The sequence below is a fragment of the Panulirus ornatus genome, chromosome 41 (genome assembly GCF_036320965.1).
Source record: "Panulirus ornatus isolate Po-2019 chromosome 41, ASM3632096v1, whole genome shotgun sequence".
Classification (NCBI taxonomy): Eukaryota; Metazoa; Arthropoda; class Malacostraca; order Decapoda; family Palinuridae; genus Panulirus; species Panulirus ornatus.
The window spans coordinates 6,488,929-6,513,623 of record NC_092264.1 but is presented as its reverse complement, the minus strand read 5'-3'; the positions used below and the strand labels follow the sequence as shown (position 1 = coordinate 6,513,623).

Here is a 24,695-nt window from a genome sequence, read left to right as displayed (position 1 = left end):
CCGAAATACAAGCAGACAAACCGAAAGATTCAAGCATTTTGATGAACTTATTACATGGATCATTCTACAGAGAAGGTAGCCACTCGCTCTCTGTATTTTCAAGGACAGAAATGATCCTAGACTCGAGTTAGGTTCGTATGTTACCGTTCACCATGCACAAACACCGTGGTTAAGATGGTGGCGTGAGGCGTGACCAGACCGGTAATAGATTTCCCGGGCGGCCACGCCCGTGTATGCGGGAGGCGTATCCGGGTCAGACGGGGGAAGGTAACGGCTACTACTCTGCCACGCCCACACCTTTCACCTCTGACCCCTGACCTTGTTCAGTAAAGACGATTGCTGCCGTTCATCCGCCTCTTCTTCTTTTCCCCTTCCTCACGTCACCATATCCAAGGGTCTTGTCATCTTGGTCGAGGGTCGTACCGTCGTGCTCAAGGGACTTACCATCGTCATGCTCACAGGATGAGCTGATGAACTGTCATGCTTAAGGGTTAAGGAACAGTCATGCAGCATCAGTGGAGACATTGGACAATACTGCACTCTACACACGGAACACAAGATATCATTATCGAACTTGAAGGGCGACTTTCATTTTTCTTTTACGTCATGAAAATATCAGTGATTTTTCTAAGCAATTTTTTTTTTTTGCATGTGTGTGCTCTTGAGTATAGTCTTCATCAGATAATCTATTTCAAGGAACGACCAAACATATGTAACAGTTCTCATCTGTTTCACGTACCCAGGATATCAAGCCCTTAGTTCACACAAGAACTTGTATGATCGCCTCTGTAGCCGCACACTACTTTGCTGACCTTCAGAATGAACGCTTCGACTCGCTTAAATTCCTTGACTTATGTTCCTTCATGTATGTTCCTTAATGAACTTATCGTCCTTGGTGCCTCCATACAAGAGTAGAAGACTCAATCTTCGTGATGGTGTTCGTCTACCTGTGCGATGAGTGGTTGACAAAACACAATTACCTTTTGGTAACGATGAATCAGTTCTTCATGAGGATAAACACCTGGTACTGTAAAGCTCTCTCTCTCTCTCTCTCTCTCTCTCTCTCTCTCTCTCTCTCTCTCTCTCTCTCTCTCTCTCTCTGTACATGTGTGTTAGAAGTCTACTCATTGTACTTGCCAGATGAAAGAATCTTTGTGTGTGTATGAGGTTTTGACCGATAGCTCTGCTTGACTGTTGAATATATTCACACTTTTATGAGATCTTTTAAGATTTCCTTCCTCTCCCGAAAAATCTCAGGCGTCGCGCAAACTTGTGGTGGTAAATTACAGAAATATTAAACATCAAAAAATTTTCCTGTCGGCATTAAAATACTAGTCTTTTGCCCCGTTATATATATATATATATATATATATATATATATATATATATATATATATATATATATATATATATATATACCCTAGCTTTAGCCAGATACCCAATTTATCGACCAACCCCGAGGGGAGGTTCAACAGGTGCATGGATTGCGGGTTAACTGCCTCAACCAGGAATCTAACCTAAGCGGGCCCGTGCATTCGTCATGGTCAGTAACGCTAACCACTACGGTTTGTTTAGATCAGTATTATATATTGTCTCGTTCTTTATTATATGTCATCATCTTATGTATGATATGTTATTATTTTTTTTTTTTTTTTTACGTTTGTGGCTACTTAATACACACAATCATCATGTGCCCATTTTCTGTTGCATCATTCATCTACATTAACGTTCATGATATCCATCATTCCAGAGTTGTGATATATTTGTCATCTGGCGTCTTGCACTTGTCCTTCTCATATTTTAATGTGTATTCGCTTCCTCCTCCCCTATTCGTCTTCCTCCTTCATATTGTAATACACGAAAGCGCTCAAGATCCTCGAGTTTCCTTTTCAGGTGGTGCTGATATGTATGTATGTATATATATATATATATATATATATATATATATATATATATATATATATATATATATATATATATATATATAAAACGTGCATATGCGACTGATTTACTTTAGAATTGCACAGAATAGGTTGCTATAGAAACTGCCTTGGCCTTTAGATAAGAACACGTACACCTGATCCGTGTCTTCAGGGCAGATGAAGGTAGTTATAAGCGTCACAATTATCGGTAGACTTGCCTCGGGGCTGAGCTGGTAGCCAGCCTCTTAACCATTGTACCCATAAATCAATAAAATGCCCCCACCTTTTCCATGTGTCCTCTCGTGTTAGTTAATGGCATCCTCCCTCATGTCGCCTCATTCAATCTCTTCTTTTCTTCATTCATGGGTTCCTTACTCCCTATTCTTCCTTCCTCCTTTACCATCATCCTTTAATCGTTGTATCAGACTCTATTTTTTTTTTTTTCCTTAACTCCACTTTCACCTCGACCTCTTGATCTCATTCCTTCTCTCCTGTGAGACATCATCTCGTCTTATTTCTTTTTTCTTCTATATTTCTCCTACATATCCTATATTTAAACGACAGTCTGCCTCTTTTACCTATCATGTACTATTTTTCTTTTTCATATTTTCCCTTCCTATCGTTACCGTTTTGTCTATCCCGTTCTTGTAATTGTTTCAAGAATTGAATACAGCTAAGCCCTTCATAGGTACCCTATCAGAAAGCCACAGCAAAATAATAAATTCTAAGTGTAAACGACTTCAAATCATAGGCTGCAAAAGATCCATTAACTTGATAAATTCTAAATGGATAAATTGCGAAGGCATTTGACCAGTGTCACTATTTGCCAAAGCGCCTTGAGCCAACCTACAGATAATGGTTTCGTGTATAGTTGCTGCTACTGTATAGTGCGACGCAGGATAGAGTGGATTAATGTCGTCCAACCGGGGTATGTGTGCTAAGTATTGACAGGTCACCCTCTATATCAGGTTCATGTGCGTTGATAAAGGTCTATGTAATATCTGAAAACCTTGAGTTCATTGTGAAGGTCGCCCACGAAGGTCCAAGTGTGTGAGATAGAATACAGAGTTCGCTTTCTCTAATAAGCTCTTTAGCTACATCAAAGCATTTATAATCGTCTTCATGAATATATCGTTAGGTCAAAGTAGAATGTGGACATGCAGTAAACCAGTCGTGTTGTGTATTGAAAATTTATGTGACTCCCTCCAGGAGAAGAAACTGTTTATTCAAGATATCTTCCTCAACTTCAGGTATGATTTGAATAAAGGATACGGGTTTGTAGTGTGACCGGGGGGAAAGATGATACGTATCAGGTAACAATAGGGAAAGATGATACGTATCAGGTAACAATAGGGAAAGATGATACGTATCAGGTAACAATAGGGAAAGATGATACGTATTAGGTAACAATAGGGAAAGATGATACGTATCAGGTAACAATAGGGAAAGATGATACGTATCAGGTAACAATAGGGAAAGATGATACGTATCAGGTAACAATAGGGAAAGATGATACGTATCAGGTAACAATAGAAAGAAGCAGTCGTCAGCGAAAATCCTGGAAGCTTGTATCACAAAGGTCGTAGGCGAATCACAGGATACATACCTTGAGCTTCGGAGTGATCGTTACGATGTAGGAGGAGAGACGAAACACTGTACCCAGAATTCAGGGTGAACAGAAGAGGAGGAACAGTGGGGTTTGGCTGAGGAAGGAGGTGATCGTCGAGATCAAGGGTTGAATTTCTTGCAGGCATAAACCAAGGGGATTTGCATTATCACGAACTTTAGTTACAGTGCTGGGGTCAGGGCGTGCGAAGGGTTGGCCTGGAAGTGCCATGATAGAATTATTCGCTCAGGTTCCTCTCTGGATCAGCGATGAAGATGCCATTTTTTTCCAAGAGTGAACGCGCCTTAAATGCTCAGGATTTTGAAAGAGTTGCTTCATATCGTAGTATTTTTTATTTGTCTTGTATGGTTAAACTGGGATTTTGCTTTTAGTCAATGCATTTGCATGAATTTTGATTTTATACGGGCAATATTGTTGAATACTATCGTTGTACTTTAATATACTTCTCAACGAGTGAATCTTAATTATAAGATGCAGGAATTTTTATCTCGACCCCAAAGACAATAGGACAGTATATGATGATAAAGATTGGTTCAGTTCACAGCATTTCAAGATGTTTCAGAAATATATATGGTCTTCATCCTTCAATCTTCATTGCAATCATATTCTGAAAGCAATCTGGTTCTGACAATGTAACACTATAGTTGAGAAACAAGAAGTCATAGGGCTGACAAGTTCAGACACTTAAGTGTGGGAGTGAGAGGAAAGTGACTTGCGAAGAGAAAGAAGGATGCAGAGTTAATATGAGTGTATTGTGATAGAGGAGGTATGATGCTTGAGGGAAAAGTCGGTGGAAACCGTCGAGAGGAGTAAATTTGTAAGAAAAGGATAATTATGTTAGTGAGAGATTGTGACATATGACAGTACATTCGTACAGAACAGTAAATCGTTTGTACGGGATACTTCCAAGTTGATAAGAACCTTTTTTTTTCAAGTTTGTGAAGAAACGTTGCCACAAAAAGTCCTGTACTGTGTTCTCAGATGTTCTCCTGGTGCAACCTTGAATACAGTACTCAGTCGTGTTTTGCGAGTTCCGTGAGTTTTCTTCTTGTAGATCACTGCTGAAGTCTTCAAGGCACCAAGACCTTAGTTTTTAGTATTTCCTCTGTATTGAAAGAGTAAGATGTAGAGCAAGAAGCTGAAAATGAAGGTAGAGTTAAGAAGTAAAAGTTAAGAGTAACTGTTATGAATGACGTGTTGAGGAATGATGGGTGGAGAGTGACGGGCGGAGGAGGTTAGCGGATTCAGAGAGTGACGGGTGAGTGGTGAAGAGCGACGGGAAAGGAGTGACTGCTGGAATATCAAGAGTGATGAGTGACGGGTAGAGGATAACAGGTGAATTATATGAAGAGCGACGAGCGAAAGGGAAAGCCTGATTGTTGTAAAGCGACTCTAAGAGTGAGGCCTGAGGAGCAGCCAGCACAGCAGTGACGGAGCAACACTGAACACCAAATAATGACGGGTAGAGAAATGACAGATAAAGTATGATGTCTGGAGATCGATGGGCGAAGGGTGACGGATGACGGGTATAGACAGACATATGCCGAATGAATGATAAAGAAGTATGGGAAACTGTTAGATGGAGGGCGAAGAGAGAAAATGGTGAGGTGAGGTTGAACACTTGTCTCTCACGTAGTTTTTATGCCTCACATTTGTGTTGGGTAATCACTTCCCTGTTGGCAGAGGGCGATGGTTACCTTGCTAATACAGCCACTTTTTCTGTGACTGACTGGTTTCAGAAATGATCATCTTCAGCCACAACTGACTCTCACGATGTTTGTAGGGAAGCTGAACGAACCAGAGAGAGGTTAATGAAGTCTTCGGGAACCAACCAGTGATTGTTTCTTCAAACTGTAGCTTTTTCGTGCTTGAATTCTGCTTGAAGTTCAAGGTTAAACTGAAGGTGGAGAGGTCGCCATCTCAGGGTGGGGAAGCACCGAGGGTGCTGTCTAACAAGGGAACATATTATGTGTCAGGGACAGAGGAGGAGGAGGGGGATAGTGAGTGGCGGGGGAATTCTTCTCCAGTAAAGTTCAGTATCAACACGACAACGTTAGTGTATAGTGGGGACGTCCATATTGTGTAGCGATGACCAATGACAGACCTGTTGGCGTGTAAGGATAATGCAAGTCCACAAACTGCTAACTATCAAATGTATGTAAAGATAAATGGATCGATCGTTCAATAGATGGATAAAGATTTGGTCGGAGAGCGAAAATGGTGCTTATATCATTTCGCAGTTCAAGCAGCAACATCAGCACGACAACAAAAGAAAGCTGCATGGCTGATGAGGAACAGCAGCAGCAGCAGCTGTCCAGGTTGGACACAACTGTAGCAAATTGGTAATGATGACGTAATAACAAGGGTTATGTATAAACCAGTTTGGATTCCTGTGTCCAACTCCTTCCTTTCATCCGCTACACGCAGAGAGGCGAGGTGTGTCGCACACTTCCCTAGATATGTTTACCCTGTACGACAGGTCCTCCGACTAGGGTACGTTGACTCTACCACAACATGACCTTACGTTTGTCTGGCTGTGTGTGAAGTTCTTGCGGCTGTGTTTGGCGCGAGAAATGACGATGCAATGTGGATGTTAAAGGATCAAGGGGTCTTGATCTGCACAGTCTCCCTTAGTCGTCAACAGCAACTCCGTTGGGTAGGGAATGGTCCGACTTTGGCTTCTTTCTTTCACTGAAAGACTAATTAGAAGTTCAACCAAACCCTGGGGCAGGAACGGTGAAGTGGGTAAGACATAAAATCTCGCTCGTTAGGTTTTGCTAATTTGCTTGTGTCATAATGTCTTTTTTTGACGGACTCTGATGAAAAGTCCTCGTTTTACTTTCCTACGAATAGATTTGTCTAGGTTTCAGCATGATATCAACCGCTCTTGTCGCTATTTCTAGTGGTCTTTGCCGTTTTTGCTCTGTGCCCCGCCGGCGCCCCAGTTTTGGTCTACTGGTCTGCCTTTACCTCCTAAACTTTACTTTTTGATAAACATTATTGGGAAAATTTTTAGATCGAGATGTTGATTTACGTAAGATTCTCTCCTAATTCTGATCCGTTTGTCTAATCTAGCGTATCATTTTCCTCACTCTACGTAATTCAATCATCGGTTAACAACCCCAAGCTGTTATCTCCTACTATGGCGAGGTTCGTGTGTGCGTGTGTGTGTGTGTGTGTGTGTGTGTGTGTGTGTGATTCCATCCACGACAGTCTGCCTGTATGTCCTCCAGGCCTGGATCTCAGGCGATTTGCTTGCTTGAGACCTTCTCACGGGAGACGTGCATTCCCAGGCACTCTCTGATAAAAAAAAAAAATGGTATTGTTATCGTCCATCAGGAACCATTAGATTTTTTAGTTATCCGATTCGCTATCATCTTTTGTCTCGACTCCCTGTGTTGGATTCTGTATGTTCATCAGTAGTTATTCTTGTTTTTCACTTCCTACTCTTTTTATCTTGATTGCCTATGAAATATGTAAGTGTATGTTTGTAATAACATATCATTCAAGCTACTCTCTCTCTCTCTCTCTCTCTCTCTCTCTCTCTCTCTCTCTCTCTCTCTCTCTCTCTCTCTCTCTCTCTCTCTCTCTCTCTACTTCCTTTCTAACCTCTTGACTGCTGCTTTCCTTGTTCAGTTTCTCATTTCCACTTACCATCATCCGTCGTGAAGTCACAGTCACTGTATTTACTGTTTCCTCTTAAGTGACAGCGGATCCAGACAAACAGTTACTGACTGGGATCCACACATATATAACAGAAAAATCACTTGAGACCGTGAGGTACGGAAGAGAACATAATCGCATCCTCTGTAATCTTCGGCTCTGGTGCACTAACCTAAACCACCTACAAGCGTTCACACACAAAGTGGTAGTTATTTCCCTGCCTGAAGGAAGATTGTGCGAGCTAAGATCTACTGGAGAGTTCGATGATAATCTTTCAAATCTCTCAACATATTCTGTACTCGACACTTCACTGATGCTTACAGAGTAAAATGGGATGGTAGTAGATAACTCTGCCGTAATGCAACAGAAAACGAAGAAAATGAAGACGTTCTTTTCCTTTCTAGGAACATGGAGTCCAAGGTCGCCTCCCTCAGTTGAAAAGCGTATGATACAGCGTCACCTGGCGTATGGTACAGCGTTACCTGGCGTATGATAGTGTTACCTGGCGTACAGTACAGCGTTACCTGGCGTATGATAGTGTTACCTGGCTTATGGTACAGCGTTACTTGGCGTATGATAGTGTTACCTGGCGTATGATACAGCGTTACCTAGCGTATGATGCAGTGTTACCTGGAGTATTGTAATGTTGCCTGGCGTATGACACAGTGGTGCCTGGTGGATGATAGTGTTGCCTGGCGTATGATAGTGTTGCCTGGCGTATGATATATTGTTGCCTGGCGTATGATATATTGTTGCCTAGAGGATGATAATTCTGGCCAAAGTAAATTCCTCTGACGAACCACGTTCTCCAAAACCTGTGAGGACCATTTATTCATGTTCGGGAATATAAATCAAGTTTCTCAAAAGTAGAAGTGATCACCATATATATAGGGAGAGAGAGAGAGAGAGAGAGAGAGAGAGAGAGAGAGAGAGAGAGAGAGAGAGAGAGAGAGAGAGAGAGGTTTCCCAGACCCGTATACCTGCCAGTATGATTTTCTTTTTCGAGATACTGCACACGTGGGCTCTGCGTTTTCTACTTGGTTCATTTTCTTGTTCTAGTTTTCCCTCTTCTGTCAGTTAGCATGCAGTCTTGTGCACTGACACTTGTAACGTCTCGATACCAGCTTTCAGTGTATTTTTTATGTATCAGGGAAGATATGTAAATAGAAGTGGAAACCATGGAAAATGTTTCTTTCCTAAGGGACTATCTTAAATAGGACATTTATGTTAATGTATAAGCTATTAACTAACATTTGTTGCTGTCTGTTAACGATAAAGACGAGTCAGTTCAAATATATACAGATGAAAGTATGATTGGGTAACAGAGAATGGGTCTCAGGGAAGTGACTTCTCTTCTTGAAGCCAAGTTCACGGTGATGAATCTAAGAAACGATCCTAACATATTTCCATTCCATCTTCACATTACCAAGTCCATTATTCAGTTCGGATCTCTCACTGATATAAATCATAGGCAAATGATGATAGCACGACTGTTGCTGGCCATATATAGTCCAGTCTCCTTCGGGTTACTTTTGCACACTTCATTCAGTCAGGGCTTTTTTGCATACTCGATCTTGGTGATGGACCATCGCCCTGGGTCACGCTCACAGCCGTGCTGGTTGTCAACTTACCATTTCCAGATAATGAGTGTACAGATAATAGCCTTGAAGATAATTGCATGTGTATTATTACATCACTGATCCTTCAATCAGAACAATGTCTGGCTTGGCTGTATCATCAACGTGTTTTACTCCAACAAAAAGGTGGGAGGGAGGGCATGTCAGGCCCGGCACGATGGTATCTGGTCGACAACCTCCCAGTAAAATCAGGGAGGAAAATTAGAAGCTGATAACTGTTCGGTTTTTCCTCTATTGACGTCAAATTCCACTAAGTCCACAAAAGGTTTGGCAGAAAGCATTATCGACCTCTACATTTTTTTTTTACTGACTTACGACCGAAGTCCTTGACAGTATCTTCAGTAAAATGTGAGAACAAATAGTTTCTCCGATAAGGTACATAATGGTCAACGGTTCGTCCTTCCCCTGTACTGTTGTTGCAGACTTTACGTAATGAATACCAGTCGTACAGCATGAACCCATGGATAAGTGCTCAGGAACTCCCTTTGGAAATTCATTTACATTCGGTCACCACAATATGACCTCGTGTTGTGTACTCTCTCATCTGCTGCAACTCAAAGTTACAAAGCCTTTTCACTTTTCCCAAGAATGTCTGAAGGCTGTTTTTATTATATATAAAGAAGACTTAATACCTGTTGTCGTGTCCCCTTTGATTTGGGATTATGTAAGTGTAAGTTTTATCCAACCCGATGTATTACTAACCTGTTAATTTTTTTATATTCTTACAAAACACATCCTGCATGAACACTTAGTGTTACAAGGCAAGGCTTGGTCTTGATTTTTGAAGTTTTCTGTTACTTGTATATATCCGTGAGGTAAACTGATGAAACGATACTTTATAATAAGTTTGTGCAGCCAGGTAATGAAATGATCCTCAACTACTTTTTTTTTTATTCCTTTGGTCTTTAACATCGGATGTTCGACCTTGAATCTTTGACCTTGTATTATGTATAGGTTTTTAGTTCCAAGGTTGATGATGTTTGTGATAAAGAAGCTTGTTGATGCTGCTGATAAGAAGGCGCCCGTGACCTTTGAGTGGTATGAAAAGATCTTGTCCTCTTGATGACCTCCTGGCTATATCTTTGCGATGTTATCAGATTACAGACTTGTTAGAGTCTAATGTAAGTCTTTGATGTAGGACTACCATACCTAGGAGATGCAACATCGCTATAATCTTTGGTCTTACTTGTAAAGGAAACATGGTTTACTATCGGTAATACTGTCACCATACTTAACATTACCGTAATAATTGGCATAATGAGTTGGGTAATTTTGTCAGCGCTTGTAACGTGACCTCCACATGCACTATAGCAACTTTTGTCAACATAAACACTGCAGGTAACATGTGACCGTTTGGTAACATAAACACTGCAGGTAACATGTGACCGTTTGGTAACATAGCACTGTTTAGTAACGTAATTGACGCAGGTGACATAACACCATCTGGTAACAAGGATTGCAGGGAACGTACCCGCCTCGTCAGTAGGAGCTCCCAGGCCACTGTGAGGGTCAGGGGGTCACATGACTCCATCAGCCATAGACAGGAGCTGCGCAGTGTCCTTTCACCTTCCCTGAAGGTTGATATTGTGCACGTCAATAGTTTACTTTACGTGCTGTAGCCTGAAGACTTTTCAAGAGGCACACTCCTCATCTTACAGACGCTGGCTACCAAACGAGAAATTTCATATCAGCGCCAGGCACGTATACGTGAGGTAAGACAAGCGGCGTGTGTGTGTGTGAAGACACGGATTATAGTAGTTGCTCTGATGAGATCCTGACAGCAGCAAGTAGTGAGCCCAAGGAGGATGCCACACAGTATGCCAGATTCAAGCTGATGTACGAGGGCAAAGTTGTAGATCATACCTCGGTGGTGATGGGTCATCCCTTCCAGAACGTCGACGTCTTCAGTCACATGCATAACATCCTGGGCAGGAACTTCTAGTAAGCCTGCAGGAGCTTGGATTCTTGAGTCCTGTCGTTCCAAAGGCGTTACCATTTTACCCAAGACATAGACAGTGAAGGACGTCCACAAAATTCGTTTTTTTTTTTTTTTGCGTGATTAGTTCAGTCATTCTAAAGCACTAATGTTCTTAAGTGAAACATCTGATTCACTATCCAGGTTCTTCAAGTTTATAGAAAGTGTGAGAGCAAGAAAGCAGCCCTGCCTAACCCTCCCCTCACATCACATAATAACTCTCACAGTCTCTACATATAAACCGGTATATCAAGTTTGTAATCTTGGCCAGGGTTCCAGTTTTGTCAGGATTTTCTCGAGCACCTTCCTGCAGTCCAGATGTATCTGTAGCGTTACTTTACTGTGTGTAAATACGAAAGACAAAGAAATATTCGGTCAGTCACTAACCTCTTGGTTGCAGCCTGCTCTAAATTTCAGATTCTGGTGAGATATGAATTCAGTTCATGCCACCATTATAAAAGCAGGGAATTAACTTGCTGCATTAAGCAACAGATCATCCTGAATTTTACTGCCTTCATGTCGGTCCCCCTCCACATCCATACAGGGGTGATACCCTCCCACTGAAGTGCATTGGCCTCCTTGTCTGAACACGGAAATTGGATCCATGCAGCTTTGCATATATATATATATATATATATATATATATATATATATATATATATATATATATATATATATATATAGAGAGAGAGAGAGAGAGAGAGAGAGAGAGAGAGAGAGAGAGTCGGCCCTCTTTCAATCATGGTAATGGAACCAGTGCACCCTCCTTCTTGTTATTATAAGGACGGTGTTCTGCCACTTAGGGTATTGGAACCCAAGCGACGAATGATAACGAAAATGCCAAGATATTGCTCGAGCACAGCGTCATCACCGTTTCTTCATATCTTACCCAACACACTGGCCACTATACCCCCTACCTCTGTGCTGGAGGAGAAGGAGATCTTTACATACTCTAAAGAGGATCTAAACATAATGCTAAAATCTGCTCATCACAAACAGCATCAAAGGCCGCATCAAATACGACGTGATTCCTAAAGTTGTGCAAAATCTTCATTCTACATGTTATGGTGTTAGAGCTGACCTGGAGCAAGAGGTGAAATGATGATAATAAAATCAAGTAACGTACATCTTACCCCTGTGGCATGATGGTACTACCCTTGAGCACGACAGTACCCTGTGGCATGATGGTACTACCCTTGAGCACGACAGTACCCTGTGGCATGATGGTACTACCCTTGAGCACGACAGTACCCTGTGGCATGATGGTACTACCCTTGAGCACGACAGTACCCTGTGGCATGATGGTACTACCCTTGAGCAAGACAGTACCCTGTGGCATGATGGTACTACCCTTGAGCACGACAGTACCCTGTGGCATGATGGTACTACCCTTTTATTTGTTGTAGTATTGTAGATAGATAATATGTGTCATAAATGATGGTAGGAAAACGCACTTAATGTGAAAAAAAAAAATAGAAAAGAAAATCTCGTAGAAAACCGCTCATGATACAGATATTGATAGAGGTATTTTGATACCATTAATGTGTCATTTTAGAGCCACAAATCCAGAATAGCCACCTAAGAGAATAATTACAGGCAAAGAGAAAAAAAGATGTAAAATTTTTTTCTTGAGCACAAAAGGCCACCCTGGAGAGGTCATCCACAAGGAGTCCATAGGAAGCGTCACGGGAGGAGGTCGTGACGAGGCTTCAGGTCCTATGGCAGAAAGAAACATTCACGTTTTCTTTTCTTACAAAAGACAATACATCTCGGAGTTCTGGAAGGATTTTTCCTTTTTGTTTCTTAATATTTCTTATTGATGTGTATATGACTGAGTGAATATATTGGGATTTTGATATCTACATATGTGTGTTTGTTTGTGTGTGTGTGTGTGTGTGTGTGTGTGTGTGTGTGTGTCATCACGACAATTTATAGGAAATTCAGTTTTCTGAATATGAATTTCCTCTACAGTTCAGACTTCCATGCATCCCGGGAGGCCATTAAATCTTCAACCACTCCACACGTATATAAACGGTACCCCAGTAATCTCTCTACCCATATATATATATATATATATATATATATATATATATATATATATATATACATGTAAAGAGAGAGAGAGGGAGAGAGATTCGTATGAGTCCACGGGGAAAATGAAACACGATAAGTTCCCAAGTGCACTTTCGTGTAATAATCACATCATCAGGGGAGACACAAGAGAGAAATATAAGTCAATTGATATACAACGAAGAGACGTAGCTAGATTTTTTGCCCGCAGTTCTACTTGGTGGTCATCGTATATGGTAATCATGGTACATGGTAAAGTTGATACATGGCATTTATGGTACATGGTGGTTTACGAATTTTTCTAGTCTTAGAATCAATGAAATGAATGAATTAAAGTATGTTTCGTTTATTTTCTTCAATATATTTTGAGTTCGCCAGACGTTGTTATCCTGAAAAACAGATATGCAAACGCTTCTGTTGCAGGAGGCTACTCTGGTACCACTGACTCACGTCCCTTCTGTGGAACCTGTTTACGGTGAAGTCATTTTTAGCTGAGTATTGTTGTGCCTGTCATGTGGGTGGCTACGGTGGGTGTAGCGACATGATCAGAGGGTAAACCTTTCCATGAAATGGTACCATAACTGTTTTGTAGTGGCCTTGGAGATCGTCCAGAAGAATGTATACCTCCTCCAGGAATGGTACCATGACTGTTACTGGCCTTGAACACCTCTGTGCTGGGAAGCATTGTCTCCCTAGGAACAGCAGCGACCCCGCTCCTGGCCTCGCATGTGCTTCTTACCCAGTTTTATGGCCACATTCATCTGACGTGGAGCTGTCGTCCAGCATTTCACTTCTGACCTCATAAATCTCGCCATTCAAATGGAAAATAACAGTATTCCCTTCTCGTCACCAGCGCATGGGACAGTCCAGCCAACCTCGTTCCTACTCATTACAGGACATAAACCCTTGTAATGCTGGTCGTGGCGGCAGTAACTCCCTCTTCCACGCACCACAATCACACAAGTGATCCAGTTTTCTGTTCAGCCTCAAAAACCGGTGGTTAAACCTTCGGAATAAAAGATCGGCACAAGGGCAAGACACGTTAAGACAGTGATTTCTTTTCGCCAAACAAGTACAATAAAGACTAAAGCTATGTATAATTCAAAACTGCCAGTTTGATGAACAGGAAAACGAAGGTATTTTGAGTTCGTAGTCAGACCATTCATACGTCATTCCCTGAGGTTCACACGGATATTGGAACAACGCACCCTCCTCTCTCTCTGTTTCTCTCTCTTTCTCTCTCTCTCTCTCTCTCTCTCTCTCTCTCTCTCTCTCTCTCTCTCTCTCTCTCTCTCTCTCTCTCTCTCTCTCACTCATCCCAGGTTGAGGTAAATGCTCACACAGCCTCATCCTCTCGTAGCTTCAATGATATTCTGTTTCAGGAGTACTTTCCCCTCTCTTCTCCAGCATTAGCCAGGACAAAGCTCCTGGCTGGTTGGACACTCACCCGTGATTCACTCGTCGCCCGTGTCGGGGATCCAGTCGGGTTTTTTCAAGTCATCTTCACCTTTCATCCTCCGTCAGTACTTGATTCATATGAAGCTTTAAGAATTGACTTTAACTCAATGCACATTTTTCTCTTTAAGATTAGTCCTCGTGCGTATATATATATATATATATATATATATATATATATATATATATATATATATATTTTTTTTTTCATACTATATATATATATATATATATATATATATATATATATATATATATATATATATATATATATATATATATATATTTATATATATATATATTTGGCCATATGTGGACTCCACTGTAGAAGTTTGTATTAACAAAAGGAGAAGAGGACAAAGAAATAAATCAGAAGAGAGGTGAGACAAAAATAAGTACAGAAGGAATGAAATAGTGGAAGTGATACAAAATGTACGAGGAATGCGACGTTATAGACGAAAGGCATTGGCAAGTGAATAGTCCATGACAGTGTGAGAGAAATTATGTGGACTGCGTCACGAAAGCGAGATGTGAAGGTGTGTGTGTGTGTGTGTGTGTGTGTGTGTGGCGGAGTTACAGGAAGGCATGTAACATCGCCTGCTTATTCTTTAGATGCTTATAGTCCCAGCCTTCCTTACATATATTGATGAAAGTATGAATCACACCAATCCATGCTATGATGTGTAGCCAGCAGTCATCTACACTCATTACTTTGCAAATGCTAAACGATGCCCTCCACAAACACGCGTTAGTTTCCGGTCCGGGAGAGCCACTGCTGCGTATATCATTGTTGAACACTCGTTGATTGCATGTTTATTCACCAAACAGATTTATTTCACTGGTCGTGCCCTCCATGTGAGGATTGCATGTCTTGTTTTATGTCTCATTTAATACTAAGCCGCCGAGCTAGACGATATCTTTTCCTTACACATGCCTTACACATCATCTTTCCGTTTTTTGTCCTCTTCATATTTTTTTTTCATTTCCACATGAATTACCTTCTGTATTTCTCTTCCAGGCCTGGCCATGATCAGGACCCCGGCCCGTGGGTGGAATCTGTGTCATAAGAATTGAGGTCGTCTGACTCGCATGAATCAGCTAAGTACGAGTCCTACCTGTCATTTAATTGATGAGCTGGAAGATATGTTGTGTGTGTGTGTGTGTGTGTGTGTGTGTGTGTGTGTGTGTGTGTGTGTGTGTGTGTGTGTGTGTGTTTACTTCATCATGTGTGTTTGTGCTCATTCATGTGGTTTTCAAGTGAGCATAATTATGTTTACAGGTTTCGTGCGCTTGCATTCAAATGTGTGTACATAAGAGTGCATTTATTCAAGCAGGTGTGTGGTATGGATAAGTGATTCTGCATGCATTAGTTTGTGTGAAGGTACTAGCATGAAAGCGCATGTCCTGGCCATGCATGTGAGAGACACCGTTATGCATGACGTACTAGACTTCAAGCACGCATGCTTAGGGACAATAAAAGCAGAGGTCAGGATGAAAATACAAATTTATACTGTTATCTCTCTCTCTCTCTCTCTCTCTCTCTCTCTCTCTCTCTCTCTCTCTCTCTCTCTCTCTCTCTCTCTCTCTCGTCTGCTCAACATTGAATGTTCCACTTCCAGAAACAAAAGATGATAAGTTGTATGATATAGGAAACCAGAAATTTATTCTCAATTATCGAATCAAGGACCTGTCTGTCTGTCTGTCTATCTGTTAGTGTAGTTTTTGAAAAAGTTACTCTATTCTTGTTAAGGACCTTGGACTGTAACCTTTGAATGATAATTTATTTTTGATACTGCTTTAGGTCTTTTCGACCCCCACCATCTTACAGTAATTAAAGAAATGATACATGTATGAATCCAAAAGGAGAATGTAGTGACCCATATTATGAGAGCCCCTTCCAGTAACATCGTCTGTATACATCCTCACGGGAGCTTTGAGTATATTGAAAATAAATCGCTTAATCATCACATGTAGATCAATAATTCGAGCTTGAAAGATCTTGAAGTGCACTTTGATTTTTCCCTGTCCATATTATATTTTGATATTGGGTTTAAGATCACTACGTTAACATTACTGTGTTGTGCCGGCGTGTGGGTGAGTAAAGTTGCTGGGGCATACGTCAGCAGGCTCTGGTTATAGCATGGTTCCTGCACCTCTGTAAGTGATGGTTGGTCACGTCCGCTCGGGTTGTACCCTAACCCACCTCTTGCTCTGTGTGTGTGTGTGTGTGTGTGTGTGTGTGTGTGTGTGTGTGTGTGTGTGTGTTTTGTAGCTTATTTTTTAATGTGACGAGGAAGTCTTACACTCGTGTATGTTTTTTTTTTTTTATATGCATTTATCTTCAAAGTGGTCTTTCATTTTCCACTAAATTATATGAACTTATTTCCTGTTTACTCCCCTGATCATCACTATCGCTTCTTGAGTGAAGTCGTCCGAAATCCCCTAAACGTCTGTATAGAGAGAGACATGAATGCGAGGCCGAATTAACAATGAGTGAAATGAACATTTAACTGTTGATTAATACTGAGCTTGGCTTTAGATGATGCCGGGATTCCACGCATGTGTCGTTATATGAACATCGTCGTCATCTCAAGCGTTTTGGAAGTCAAGTCAAATTTGAAAACTGTACTCTTCAAGTTGTCCCGAAGGGCAGTTAACGTAGACAGTATATCAGCTACCAGTGCTTACGTTTGGCTCCATGTGTTTATACAAGACTAAGTAACGACTGCTTTTGTCTTACACCACAGACACAGACCTGCAATAAAAGTGTTATCAGATACCCGCTTGTATTCACACGTTGGCATGCCCTCGTGTTTCTCAAATAGACGACTATAAAGCTCCAGACTAGTGAGAACTAATGTCCATCGAAGAGCAAGGCTGTCATGGACAGTCCTGGTACGTCCTGGAATCTGGAAGACGGTCTTTAGTAGAACTTGAGCGTCTCTGTAGGATGATAGACAGACAGAGAGGGGAAAGGTGAGATGTAGAGGCTGAGAGAGACATAAACAGATAGACAAACAGAACGAGAGATAGAGAGAAAGAGATAGTTAGATAGACGAACAGACGGAGATACGGGGCTAAATGCTGAAAGACAAGAATAAGGAAAAGCAGAGATAGATGAACGACTCAGAGAGAGAGAGAGAGAGAGAGAGAGAGAGAGAGAGAGAGAGAGAGAGAGAGAGAGAGAGAGAGGAGGAAAAAATGTCCACGTATGTTTGTGTGTGGTATGATTCATGCAGAGGGGGTCACTGTCCTGGCAAACCTCAAACCCAACAGACTGATGTGACTGCTTTGGCAAGACGTGCTGACGGGACGGTGTTTACCTGCACCACACTGTCCACCTGCTCTACTATGTTCACCTGCACCACAATCTTCACCTCCACCACAGTCTTCACCTTCACCACAGTCTTCACCTCCACCACAATGTTCACCTCCACCACAATCTTCACCTCCACCACAATCTTCACCTTCACCACAATCTTCACCTTCACCACAATCTTCACCTTCACCACAATCTTCACCTTCACCACACTGTTCACCTCCACCACAATCTTCACCTTCACCACAATCTTCACCACAGTGTTCACCTCCACCACAATCTTCACCTTCACCACAATCTTCACCACAGTGTTCACCTCCACCACAATGTTCACCTGCCCCACAATGTTCACCTCCACCACAATGTTCACTTCCACCACAATGTTCACCTCCACCACAATGTTCACCTGCACCACAGTGTTCACCTGTCTCACAGTGTTCACCTGCACCACAATGTTCAACTGCACCACATTGTTCACCTGCACCACAGTTTTCACTTACTCAACACTGTTCATCTCCATTAGTATTCATCTGCGCCACAGTGTTCACTTGCATTGATGGAATGGGCCAGGTTCATGGTATCAGGGTATGGCCATAAAGTCAATGCACTGTTCGACCACCTGAAAGTGACTGGAGTAGTGCTATCACATACAGGAAATCGTTCATGGACAGAAATATTGCTAAATCGTCTGTCATCAAACAGTAGAGATATGATTAATCGAAATGTCGGTTCGTATCATTAACATAACTTTATAGGTAAAAAAAAAAAAGAAAAAACATGTTTGCCAGAGCACAGGTTAACCCGAGTCTGTAAGTTGAGAGGTGAGGTCGTCTAGGGTCACCTGTGCTGCCTTAATCCCTTCACTTGTCTCTTAATTTATTTGCCAGCCAGGGTCAGTGCTGGCTTGGATATTATGTATTGGGGATTGTCTATGTATGTATTTTCCGTTTCCTTTTGGTTTTACCTGCATATATATATATATATATATATATATATATATATATATATATATATATATATATATATATATATAATATATAGTGGGAGAAACATGGTATTCTGTACTTAAGTCATGAGGGTTGGTAAGCCGTGTATCCTGTCATTTCTTCGGTGACATCCCCTGGGAACGGACAGTATAAAACAGGCAGGCAAGCATAACTTGTAAGCATCATAAGTGTCCCTCATTATCAGCAATATTCAGTGTCATTATCCCTACTTCAGCTACGATGATGAGGCTCTCAGCCAGTATTTGTGTGGTTATAGTCTTAACGAAGCCATTTCACAAGTTGTTAGGGTGACAGCATTGTACGTCAGAGTTGTTCACTCATCTCTCATGTGCGTCATAATCATTCTTGCCGATCCTCTCCACGCCAAAATCGTTCAGATCGCTCGGTTGTGCGCCGTTGTCGTTCACACCGCTCCTTTCGGCACCGCTTGGACCACTCCTTTGTGCACCAAAGTCCTTCATGAACACTCATCCACGCGTAGTAGTTACGGCTACCCATTTTTCTCCTCGTTCAGACCTTTTTTCTGTTGTGTGTGTGTGTTCCCGGGGTAGTTCAGAACAGTTTTTTGTGCCCCAGAATACTTCAGACCATTTCTTAATGTTCGCTAGATTAGTTTAGACCACTCCTTCCCTAGCGGTAATTCCTGGACGGTTCGCTCATGCGCCAGAATAGTTCAGACCGCTCGTTTGTGCCTCAGGTTAGTTCTGATCATTCCACACCTGACATCGTCTAATACACCGCTACAGCGTCGAAGCAGGCAGGACACCCGCACGACATCCTGTATGACGATGCGGGGGAACAGATGGACATGCAGACGGAGGCTCGCTATACTTTCAGACAACAAACGCCAGACTCTGTGGCATATATTCTTGTAACTTTAGTGGATAAGTGAGAAACAAATTTTTATCACGCCATGTGCTTGGATGCTTATAGATAAGAGAAGGTGTGTGCATGTTATCAGCTCATCATAGCCACACTTGAGAGAGAGAACGGACGACAGATACAGATGGAGGTGGTTAAGGCACAGAGCGACGCTCAAGTCGCCTAAAAGTCCACGTCCTATCGCAATAACGCCCGTATTTTCCGAGGTCGGTGTACTCCCGCACCCAGTGATCCTTCCCCACAGGCATGGTGTGCGGAGCTACATTGCTGTTACAGCTATGTCAGTGTCCGCCATTCATTCCGTCTTCGCCCACCATCAAGTGGCATTACTGATCATTACTAGTATACAACGCCCTCTCGACCTTCACCGCCGAGTTTCTACACCTAAACCTACTACAGTCGTCAACGCTGTCGAAGCAAACTACCAAGTCTGTACACCTAAACCCACCAGGTTACTATGCCTGTCTACCCCTCACTACCGTGATTCTGCATAGAAGAGTGAGTGGTTGATACGCATCATCCACACCCACTAGAGCATTGATTGTTATACTCCATCAACATCCACTCTCGATGTGTTTATTGAGCTGCCATACTACATCCACGCACACTGCTGACTCACTGTATTCACGGCAACAAGTTTGCTCACTCAATAAGACACTTAGATGTTGGTACATCTACCATCAACCTGACGATACATCCAGTGTTATAGAACGCCAGCGACCTGGTGCTCAGGAAAGTGTTGACTGGTCCATTCCTGCTCGTCATTTTCCTTTTAGACATTGTCATTTACAAGTCCATGATGTCAGCAGATTGAGACTCCGTAGGCTGTCCAAGGTCACGAAGTTACCAGATTGATGGATCATTATTTGTTCGTAAAGTAGAACATCGCTTACGTTCGTTGTGCTTTGGCTCTGGAGAACAAAAGCTCCAGTGTTGAGGTCATGGGACGACTGAGTGTTGATGAGGGCTCAAGCGCTGGCCTTACTCGGTTCGACACCTCGGTCGCGTGAAGGTCAAGTTGGCGAAAAATTCGCCGTCGTTATGAATATTATTATTGGCTGCATTTTAGGACCGCGGGAACAATCCGGAGTTTGGACGGAGCATTAGCAGGAGCAGGACGTGGCCTGGAGGCTTCACTCGAAACCTGTTTTCTTGTCATATAGAGAAAAGAAATGTCAGAGTTTATATAACCAGAAGCTTATGATCTTGTCAGCATTATAATTTTCTGTCATTCGCTGTCCGTACTTATCTGTAGTGGTCTGAACTACAGCGAGATACTCGCCCACTAAATTTGTTCCTTAGTTGTTTGTGCGTTCCCAATCTGTCTCATGCACGGAAATTCAGTTGGATCTGATGACGAATCATTGATCAAGAGCGATATCCACTTACGAGACAATCTCCCGACACTTCACTGATAGGAAAAACTCCTGAAGCCACGAATGACTTCAGATCATGAAGGGAATAGCCCTTGCCACCTGATCTGCTTCCAACACTGGAAAAATACGAGCGCCGTAACTTACCGAGGAGCCAACGATATTGCTGAGCTATCATTCGTCTCATGTATGAGTGAGTCAATTTGAGGTTGGGGAGGTGACGTTGATAGAACCTCGTGAGGATTGTAGGCATTTTGTGTGACATGTAACGGGTGGTGAGCCCGACTGCCTCCAGGGCATTTGTTTCACTGGTTCGTCCTGCAGGCTGGTGTGTGGCGATGTGTGGGAAGATCGCTGCTAGAGTAGGTTCTCCCATCATCGCAGCAAAGATATGGGTCACCTCTTGTGCTATACTTGTCCCTTTCAGTAATGTCACCGGCAAAGATTCACTGTGGGGTATTAGCACTTCAAGTACAGAGAGACATGTATTACCAGTGTCTTGTTAGAACTGCTTTGTATTTCACAGTTAGGTCACTTTTTCTTATGATTAAGCTTAAGTAACTAATACTTGACGCTGTCTATATGACAATCTATCATTTTAACGAAGCTCCCGACCTCTCCTTATGGTGTCACTACTCTTATGTAACCAGTAAAGGAAACTTTCAACATCACTTTGCTAACCAGCTGCAGATCAAGTTCATCTGAGTAACCTGCCGGTCAGGTGCTTTGGGCAACCTGCCGATCAGGTGAGCTAAGTGGCGTGAAGAGTTGGACCTCGCGCTCAGATTTTCCTTACGGCGACTGTGGTGACGAATCAGATTTACGAAAGCTATGCCTTGGAATGCGTAACCATGAGCTTGTTATTGGAATTTCCCAGGGGTGATTTTTCTATTAAAGTCTGTAGCTTGTCATAGGTTAAGTGGAAAAAAGATTAGTTTTAACGGTGATTTAGTACATAGGCAGTGTTGGAACGTGAAATAGTGACATGTTATTGGTACAGCTAATGAATACGTTTCATTATCATCACTTTTGTGTATGAATCATATAAAATGTTTTGCATGTGAAATAGATTGTGGATCATATTTCGGTGTTGATAGACCTCATAAATTATTCTTTCGTATTAGTTCGCCCTCTAGTGTAGCTTGGGTCTACTTATTCTTTTGAATCTTATGTCACTCGACGATTTCATCACGAAAAAAAATCTTAGTGAAGTCACTTCTGGTCGGGCCGAATACGGGTTAGATCTAAATATGGCAACACATGACCAGTTTATAAATAGAATTTTGTATGTTATTGACGGGGAAACTCTCACTGTAAACTGAATTTGACAGAAAATCAGCCTCACGGTATTATGTTTGACCTGCAACAAGATTTACCAGTCTGTGTACAATAATGCTTCGTATTAGTCTATGACTTCCCTATTTTAAGCGAGCATGATGTCCTCCAACAAAAATGAAAAGGGAACGAATTTTATGATCAGTGTTGCTATGGAGGCGAGCTGCGCCAATGAATTTATGGAAGAAAAATATAGAACTGGATATGAAGACCTGAAGTTTTGAAGAGAATAATCAGTGACAGAATGTATGGTGGAGGAACTGATCATCAATGTGGCTTCCGTCTCTCTCTCCTTCCCTGAAGCACCAACACTGTATAAGACTTCAGCGATTTTTGTTGGGGGGCGGCAAAGGGAAAGTCGATGCCAGTCTCAGGATGCTCTTGGAGTGCGTAGATTTTTTTTCCTTAACGGGACAGCAACTTTAATAGTAGTGTACAGGTACTGATCATATACAAGAGGAGAACAGGAAATGACATTGGATCTGAGCCACCATCATCTCGCTCCATGCATATTCTATGCTCAGTCACGGGTTTCTCTCTCAGTTCCGAGATTAGCAATATTCAATGAGGGTTCTTGGTGTGGTACAATGAAGGGGAGAGGTTTCGGTCCAAATGTTGTAATCTGGTGAATATTGTGGACGAGAGGAATTCTGTTCCGACTGTCTTGGTTAAAAGTTGTGTTTTCAAGGATGGTTAGGGCAGTCACCACACACACACTCGCACACGCGCGCTCACGCACGGGTGGGTTGTGCGTGTGTGTGTATACTGTTCCACATAGGAGTAAAGACAAGATACAGTCACATTGTGCATTCCTATAGTGGCAAGACGACGAAGCAATGTACCATCATAACCAAGGAATTACTGTCGCCAGAATCAGCTGTGATTTAATTGAACTGTAAACGTTTAAAATAGGATCAATGTATAGAATTTGACATCCCATGTTGTAGAAGGTATGACGTTAAGATAGTTTGGTAATGTTCAAAGTATATTAAAACATGAGGATTAACCTGTAAGAAATGTTTCACTGGTATTCATCAAGCAATAGGAGTTGGTAAGTAAATGTACCATAACATTTGTATTGATAGAAAATGAGCTTAGCAATAATTACCGCTACTGTTACGTTTATTTCCTTGATAAACCTCAGCGCTAACCAAGAAACTATCCATATAACGACCGTTAACGATCGTTGACCTCCCGTAATTCTTTTATTTTCGGTACAGAACTCTGGCCCGATGTTGCCTGCCTGACTCTAGATTCACATAGTCAGATAAATCTTAGTAAATTTATTATTTTTGTCAGGTGGTGATACAAGGCTGCTTAACACAAGGCCACTGTTCCCCACCTTAACCTTAGTGAGGGAAGTCGTGATGGGTGTGTGAGCAGCACACACGCCACATTTGTGGTCCAGCTGCCACAACACATAGCCTACAGCTCCGAAACCGAACAGCGTCCACACCAACACAGCAGCCGCACAGTGTCCTCCCAAGGGCATTGAACCTGGCCGAGGTTGTGGGAGTAGAAAGGTTAATTCACAGATATCAGTGACGTGTCAGTGCCGTGTTAGTTCAGTGTTGGTGAAATCCGTGACGCGTCATTGATGCCTCTGCACACACACATCCGTACCATTTGAAGTCGGTGATTTTCGAGATGGCAAAGTTTACAGACATGGAATTGACAATGATTGCCATAATTCTGGATGAAGAGGAAGATGAGGAGCATCAGGGGAAGACAAGGAAGTGGCATTAGATGAGGCTGGAAAGAAAAGAGAAAGTGAAGGAGAGTTTGCTACCTTGTATAAGGAATTAATGGATTCAGAATATCTGAAAATTGTTTTAACATATTGCTCAGTAAAATGGGTCATTTAAAACAAGGCCCCCGCTGGTGAAAGGCTGTTACACCGAGGGAACTGTTAGCGGTTTGTTTGAGGTAAGTCGAATATTACGAGCATTTGTGGTAATTTATTCATTCATATCCAAACAAGACATTGTGAATACTTGGTCAAGCATTTCTAGTAGGTAAGCTTAAAGATATCATGAAGATCCACACTACAACACTCGTCCGCCCTCCGTGAAACACCAAAAATATCGCCACCAACACTGAGGGATCAGTACGGTACTGCGCCGCCGACGGTCATGTAATATTACGTCAGCCAGATTCTGATGACCTGAACGTACGCGGTACTAACACGTCACTGATAGGTGCGAGTTGACCTTTAGAAGCGCAGCTCATGTGTATACCATAACATTTCTCTAAATGTTCATCCTGTATCATTTCCTTGACGTCTTATTACACTTATCATACCTCATTAAAAGAGTGATATTCCACTTCATTCACTTTTTAGACTAGGCCAGAACTAATTGGACCCATGGGTCTCGCATCATCTATTATAATCGTGTGATCCTTTATCGCTTAATTCATTTGATCAGTAGT

At 42.0% G+C, this 24,695-nt stretch overlaps 1 protein-coding gene across 1 annotated transcript in view; it reads left to right on the top strand.

The window, feature by feature from the left end:
- The window catches only part of sav (scaffold protein salvador), a 1,023,444-nt gene that overhangs the window by 725,362 nt on the left and 273,387 nt on the right, over positions 1 to 24,695 (top strand). Inside the window, exon 14 of the mRNA XM_071685935.1 lies at positions 15,368 to 15,451. The gene's annotated coding sequence lies outside the window, so the exon portion shown is untranslated. The remainder of the gene's footprint in view (positions 1 to 15,367; positions 15,452 to 24,695) is intronic.